The sequence below is a fragment of the Gracilinanus agilis genome, chromosome 6 (genome assembly GCF_016433145.1).
Source record: "Gracilinanus agilis isolate LMUSP501 chromosome 6, AgileGrace, whole genome shotgun sequence".
Lineage (NCBI taxonomy): Eukaryota > Metazoa > Chordata > Mammalia > Didelphimorphia > Didelphidae > Gracilinanus > Gracilinanus agilis.
In genome coordinates, this window is record NC_058135.1 from 151,496,610 (window position 1) to 151,505,014 (window position 8,405).

Sequence of the window (8,405 nt, forward strand, 5' to 3'; positions counted from 1 at the left end):
TCTCTTATCCTAATATGCCCAGTATCAGTATGTTATTCCCTGAAGTTCTCAGAACCTGAAAATTTCTGCTTGAAATTATCGAGTATTCATTTGAGAAAAAAAAAAAACATGACAAAGACAACAACATCTAGTCTCTAAAACAGTACAGAATTATGGTGTCATAGTGCATACAGAAGGATTTTGTGCTCTAGATGAGTTGTGAATGGAATCTTAAGATGTGAGTTAAAGAAAGAATAGTATCTTGTTTTCTGAGTTGCCTATCACCCCTGCATAGTCAATGTTGTATTATTTAGATAATGGAGCCAAAATGTTGGCATAGGACAATGACAGTATAGGCAAAGAAAATAAGATGTTATGTATTCCATTTATTTTTAAATGGATCTTAAGGAATGTATATTTTTTATGTAATGAAACCAAGTATTTGGTATGAATCATTTCAGATTTTTTTACTGCAGAAAGAGATGAATCATAATTATTATAAAAACCACATATCTACATATACATAATATTCTGCACATTATAGATGTGGATCTCAACCTCTTGGAACTTCTCATGTAAATCAGTCAAAAAGATTGAATAAGCTCTCCCACCCACTAGCCCTCATTCCTTTTTATTATTCTTTAGTCTCAATAAGTAGCTTAAATAAAACTGAAAAGTTCATAAAATTCTGTTTAAAGAGAAAGTTGTGGTGAAAGATTCAACATAATACTGAACTTTGACTGATATGTATTCAATCTTTTATTATTTAATCATTTATCTAGCCATTGGTAGTGGGTATAGTAAGAAGTGAAAAAAAACAAAATAAACAAAAAACCCAGATCTATGTAAACAGAATGGAGAAAGACAAGTAAGGGCTATGGATATTCCACAAACCAGACAAGTCAGGAGTAATTAAGAATTGGTCATAACATGAATTTAACATTTTTTATGTTTTTTCCCCTCTCTGTGTGTTTAGAAACAAAAATCGAATACCTTCTCACTTGTATAAAGTAAAACAATACCGGAGGAGATGATTCAAGAGGTTTTCTGAATTTAATCCCACCTAGTAGCAATTTACTACATTTGTAGTTCTTCTGAAATTTATTATACATTGTCAGTTGGTCTCAAATTGTACATTATGTTATAATATTATATTTAGACTAATAAGCTGCTGCTTGAGTTTAGTTCTTGTATTCTTGTGTTCATTAATATTAATCTTGAGTATTACTTAAGATTACATGTGTTATATAATATAAATTATTATGGATGAAACAAAACAAGGTATTTTTATAATTCTTTCTAGATATATATTATCAGGTGCTATCTAGTATAAGGTCAATAAAAAGGAATATCTGGGCTCCTAAAAGAAACCAAAAACATTTACTAAAAATCTTTCCAGGGGCAGCTGGGTAGCTCAGTGGATTGAGAGTCAGGCCTAGAGACGGGAGGTCCTAGGTTCAAATCCGGCCTCAGACACCTCCCAGCTGTGTGACCCTGGGCAAGTCACTTGACCCCCATTGCCTACCCTTACCACTCTTCCACCTATAAGTCAATACACAGAAGTTAAGGGTTTAAAATAAAAAAAAAAATTTCCAAATGATTTCTCTGCCAGTGAGTTAGTCATCAAAAACACAGGCATTTTTGTTTATTTTAAATTTTACTTTTTTATTACTAGCATTTTACTTACTTGAGATGTAATTTAGGAAGAAAATTATGAAATCAAAAAAATTTAAAAACATGTTAAAAATAGCACCATAACTGAAAGTAAAATTAATTAAGTGGTAACTATTTTATGGAACTATCTTATGGAACTATATTATTAATATTTCATATTACATGAATTCAGAGAGATTATATTTAAGGACATACCCACTGTTAAAATTTATAAATTTCTCATGTAAAATCATGAGAAGATAATACTAGTGATTTTCAGAAAGTTTAAATGTAAAAATAATTACACAATTTTTCATTGTTATATTATTTATTCCCCACCACAATATTTTAAACTCTTACCTTCCATCTTATAATCAATACTATGATTCATTCCAAGGCAGAAGAGCAGTAAAGGCTAGGCATTGTAAGCTAAGTGACTTGCTTGCCCAGGGTCACACAGCTAGGATGTATCTAGAGGTCAGATTTGAACCCAGGATCTCCCATCTCTAGCCCTGTTTCTCAACCCACTTAGCCAATTAGCTTCCCCCACAATATGTTTTAATCTTTGTATTTCATTATGTTAGCATATATATTAATTTTGATTAAAATTATGTTTTTTTAAGCTTTGCAGTATTTTTCTAGAACTAGAAAGGAAGGTCAGATAAAGCAAAAAGTTGCATATTATGAAACTATTAAATATGCTTATATCTAGGAAGTAAGTGAATGTAGTGTTTTGATGCCAGTGACATCTATTATCTATCTATCTATCTATCTATCTATCTATCTATCTATCTATCTGTCTGTCTATCCTAACTAGTATAGTAGTATATTAGACAGTATATATATACATATATTTCTTTATTTATAGTTGAAAGAATAGGAAAGAAAGAAGGAAGGAAAGAAAGGAAAGAAGAGAGGGATGGACAGAGGGAGGGAGGAAGGAAGGAAGGAAGGAAAGAAGGAAGGAAGGAAGGAAAGAAAGGAAAGGAAATGCCTTTAAAATGAAACCTAAATGTTTGATGTGTATTGAAGCACAGATTCTTCTTCTCTATAAATAAGGAATATAAAATGACTAAGAGTAGGCACTCTTTTCAGTATGTGGAAGTCCCTGCAAGTTCAAATTCTATATAGAATTGACTTGAATTCTCCCTAGGGGATAAGTAAGTCATGAAAAGTTAAACTATTTCTTTTATAAATTCTATGAAAGAAAAAGAATGAAAAACATTGGTAGATTTAATTTGTCAGTTGACTAACTCAATAGTCTCTATAGTTCTACTTTTTAAAAGATTTTTGGTATTGGGTAGACATAGTGCAGTTTAAGTTCTTTGGGAGGAATATTAATCTGTTTCTTTGGGGCCATTAGGTACTATTTTCATGTACAATTTTTTAAATGCCGGTCTCCTTGTCTACAAAATGAGTCTAATGATATTTCCATTCCCTACCTCACAGGGTTGTTGTGAGGATCACATGAAATAATGTATTGATAGGACTTTGTAAACTATGATATACTATGTAAGTTTCACCTAGAAGTTGCATTGTTAGTATTAATGTGATTATACTTTTCATATTTTTCTAAAATATGACATCTGTGAAATTATTTTTTGTCATTAGCAATTATGGAAGTTTATTTAAATTATTAAAATATAAGTCCAAAAATTAGATCAAATCTATAGAAAGGCACTAGATTGTTTTCAGAATAGGCAGTGGATCTTTAAAAAAAATATCCTTTATCTGACAAGTTCATCTGCCTCAGGAGATACAAACTTTTTTGCCTAAACCAATAAAATTCCATTATCTTAAAATCTGACATAGAAGTCATGAACACCTTTCTATTTGGTATCTACAGGTTTCACAAAGAAGTAAGCACAGTTAACATTCAATATAAAATTCCCATAAATCAGATTTTTGGCTAACTACCCAACCAAACAAAGAGGTCTTCTATTTGACTCATATTTTAAAAATAAAAATACATGATCCTTTTATTAGACACAAAGACCATTAAATGTCATAGCATTACAGTTGTTGTTGAGTTATTTTTCAGTAGTGTCCAATACTTCATGAATCCATTTTGCATTTTTGAGGCAAGGATACTGGAATGCTTTGTCATTTCCTTTTCAAGATCATTTGACAAATGAGCAAACTGAAGCACACAGAATTAAGGGACTTGCCCAGCCTCAAAAAACTAGTATATGTCTCTGAGGTTAGATTTGATGTCAGAAAGATTAGTCTTCTTGACTTCGGGTCTGGTACTCTATTCACTACATCCCTTAGCTGCCTAGCATTATAGTAAAAGAGTTGAAAAGAACTTCAAGGTTGACTATCTCCATTGCCTCATTTTACAGGGAAGGGAGCATAAAATTTGATAGTGTTTGAATTAAAATGAAGATAAAGGCCTCTACTAACTTCCACTATAATGTCCTGCTTCCACATATTTATAATTTTATCAAATTATAAATTTTGATAAAAAAAGAATTATTTTTTTACAAAAATGTTTTTAAATTCTTTTGGGAAAAAGAGTGAGGGCATGAGACATTTTCTTTCATATTATGGTCTTCATTTTCATATTCTTGATATTAGTTAAATCTAAGTACAGAGAATTTTAAAATTAATTATCCTCCATTAATTTGTAAATATTAATCAGGCAGATCAATGATGTTTCATCCCCAATGATAAATTGGTCCCATTTTATTTTGCCACTTGTTATAGATACTCCTGTTACCTACTTTTTTATGGGAAGTAAGAAAAAAACTAAATAGCTTTGAATACTATTAATTATGACTTCTGCTTTTACTGGTACAAAGCCAATTTCACAAAGTACTTTTTTTTTCTAAATTTTGTAATGCAAATTGCTAATTATACTATTTAAAAACTAAAGTAGTCAATATAAGGCTTTAACTAGTCTGCCTTCGTTATTATGCAACTCAAAATAGAATGCCAGTTTTATATGCAACAAAAATTATTACAAAAATAAACAAAGTAATTATGAAAGTAACAGAATGTCAGATGAAGAACTCCTTTGATTTAGTTTCCCTAATTAATCTAATATCAAAAATAATGGAATTTTCCAAGGATTTCTTAGGTTCTTAGGATTTCAAAGGTGGCAAACAATGTTATTTAAAATTCCTCAATTCACACATTAATTGCTCCTTTGAAAAATGATAATCATTCTCCAACAACAATAGAATTAATCATTGTCCTACAATATAATCTGCAAGAATTATAGGCTCTGATTTTTAGTTCCATTCATAATGTGCTGAGTAGGCATGGTAATATGAACATCTCTGCTATGCTTTTGATTATTAAAGTTGGTTAACAGACCATCATTAAAATAATTCATTGAAAATTCTTCCTGTTCATGTGACTTTCATAATGACCATAATGCCAGTATATTCTACTTGTTATTTGGTATAGGAACAGTGTTCACATTCTGATTTCTGTGTAAAAATGAACTCTAACAATACTTTGGAAATACTGTAATCATAAATATATATTTGATTTATCTCTTATGAAATTTTTATCTTTACTGTAAAGACTGTCTATGTACTTTCTCAGTACAAAAACAGTATTAAATATTGAGGTATATACTGAATTAAATAAATGTATCCATCCAATATCATTTTAAAATGGAGTTGAAGCTTCAACTTCTTTTCCAGATATGAAAAAAATACTTTTTGCTTACTTCTTTTATGAAAAATTTCCTTTGTGAGGCCACATTTTTAAAACCTCATTCTGCATATTGGGCTCCCTTAAAATTATGCCTATTTACATGTGCAAAACTTTATGTTCAACTACTACAGAATATAAGAATTACTCATGTAATTTGTATTATATACAAATAACTATATGCCCCCAAAAGAGTCAGTCTTCCTTTTCTTGTACTCAATTTTGAGCATTTATTTCCTTTGCCTGCAAACAAATTTTTCAGGCACAATTTTGAAAATTTGACCCCCATAGTCTAACATTGACATCATAATTTGTTTCTGCATAACATATTTGCCCCTTTGTCAGTGTGAAATATTGAGGTATACACAGAATTAAATAAATATGTCCATCCAATATGTGCTTTCTTCACGCAGGGATTTGAGACGTCTGGGAGTGACTCTTGTCGGTCACCAGAAGAAGATAATGAACAGCCTTCAAGAAATGAAGGTCCAGCTGGTAAATGGAATGGTGCCATTGTAACTCGGTTTTGATGTCACTTCCTTAAGTGATTAATTCTGCACTTTGTAAACTTTGTGAGATTTATTTTAACTAAAAAGGAAAAAAAAGTAAACAATGGTTTCATAAGCTATGGCAAGCAAGGGCCTTAGCCAAAAAATTTTTAACCAGTATTTGATGAAAAATTTCCTTCACTTTCTTCTGTCTTCATTTTTCATGAAGTAAAAATGCAACACCCATGAAATAAGGAAATGGATATACTATAGTTAGGTTATCCATTTTCTTATGCTTCTGCAAAAACAAAATCCTTCCCACAACACTTTGTATATGGAATATAAATATATATATATACATATATATATAATGCACCTTTATATCATGAATTATGGCAGCACATATTAATACTTCCAGTGACTTACTTGAATGGAAATAATTTTGTGGCCATTTGTGGGCTAACAAAAGCTGCAGTTTACTGAAGTTTACTTCAAGTCTTAATTGTCTACAAAAGTGTATTGAAGAGCAATATGATTAGATTATTTCTTAATAGATATGTTGTTTTATAAATTTAAAATGCTGTTACACAGCATTAAGTTATAGAGACTAGTGTATAAACATATTGCTTGATTAATGCAAATACAATACAGGGTGTATATTTATTTTTCTGTGTTATAAAATTGCATTTAGTTTGCTCTTCTGGAGATTATTGCTGAAAATGTCTGTATATTATGTACAGTTTGCTACGTACCCAGGTACACATTTGGGTTGGGATGGGGGGTGATAACAGGGATTCTGTGTACACTATACTCTGCTCATATTTTTGCCATTATTTGGATTCCAGCAACATAGAAGAACAAGTTTTAGGCATTTAGAATGCATATAAGAGAAGCAAGAGTACAACTGAGAATGAAACAAGTTTGTCTTTTCCCCTCTCTCTCCATGTGTCCAAATGGCATTAAATTTCTCTATCCATTCACAGAAAATGTCTGTAAGATTAAATCCCCTTTGGCTTTTTAAAAAACACTTTGTGATATCTGTGACAATGCAGTTTTCCAGCCATTAATCTTACTCTACCATAAGAAATTTCACCTTTTGGAATCACTGAAAATATCTTGTCAGGAAAAGTTGACACCAAAGGGCACGTTGTCAGTGGGATGTGGAGAGATTTAACTGTGCGAGTTCCCATTAATGTTGTTAAATCCATGGGCACAGCACTAAGCATTTACCCCTAAGTGTTAATCCTTTGTAAGCAGTGTCATTGTGGCTCTGCCACAGTAATTTTGATATAAAGGCAGCACTGAGATGACAACTAGCATATATTTTGCTCCAGGATTTCCTTTGACCTAAGTCTACCAAAAAATTGTATTGGCAGATAATTGGTTATTCATATCATAACTCCGACTCTGATTTGGTTATGTGATAATGATGCTTTGGAGAATGGAGTTCTGCAGAGGTTGTGTACATTAAAATACTTAATTTTGTTAAAAATATTCAGTGTTATTTCAAAGGCAAGAAGAAGATGTCAAATGTATTAATCCAGGAAGCTACATCTGGAGATGACTGGCAATAGCAGGTCCAAAATAATGTATGATAGTGTAGGAAAAAAGACTTAGAAAGGGTGATAATGTAAACTGACTTAGTTAAAAACTTATATATTTTTACTTGTTTTGTGGCTGATCATATGATTACATTACTGGAAGTATTCTATACATGTAAGGAAGACAGAATGGACCTGAGATGCAGCCAACTCTTGATCATACATTACTAATGAGAATAGACTAGCTTGAATAAGGGACACCCAAAGAGAATACAAGATTCTCATTTCTATAAACATTTGGCTTCTTTCTCAATTTGGGCACCAAGGGAAAAAAACAGAACGAGACACTTAATGACCTTTTATTTATTCCCATCTTATTATTTACTGTCTCCTTAAAATGTTCTGAATTGATGACATGGGCAATTGACAGGAAGAAAAGAGAGAAGATGACTCAATAATTTTAATGATCAAGAGTTAACTGTAAGATATTCCCATATAAACTGTTGCTCTATTTAAGGAAATATTTCAAAAGTTTATTTTATTATTTTTCTGGAAATATTGATGATATTTTGTGGTAACTAATATTATTGTTATAGTTTATCCATTTCAACTGAGGAAATGAAATTCGGGCAATGTATTTTTTCTTAAAAAATTGGAATTCTAATTCAGTTGGACTAAGTGAACGAGGTAGCAATTGAGAAAATTCATGTCTCTGTTAAAAATAATCAATAACTTTATAGTTCTTAATATGATCCCATTAATCTAATTAATTAAAAGGACAGATGAACAAAAACTTTGGATCCAGAGCTTAATTTCCAAATTGGAGGTGAGACAACTTTATTTGATTAAAAAAACAATTCTCAAATGAAGAGAAACAAGATGGGAACCTCATAATCACCATAATAATGGGTGATAATTAAAATCTATTAAATTATACATATACATGTTTTCATAGGTATGTATGCATGTCTATGAGTGTATATATTTTAGCTGATTGTATATATACACACAGAAAAATTCAACTAAAATATTTCCTCCTTTTTTATTCTTGATATTCATTTGAACTAATTTCTAGAGGAGG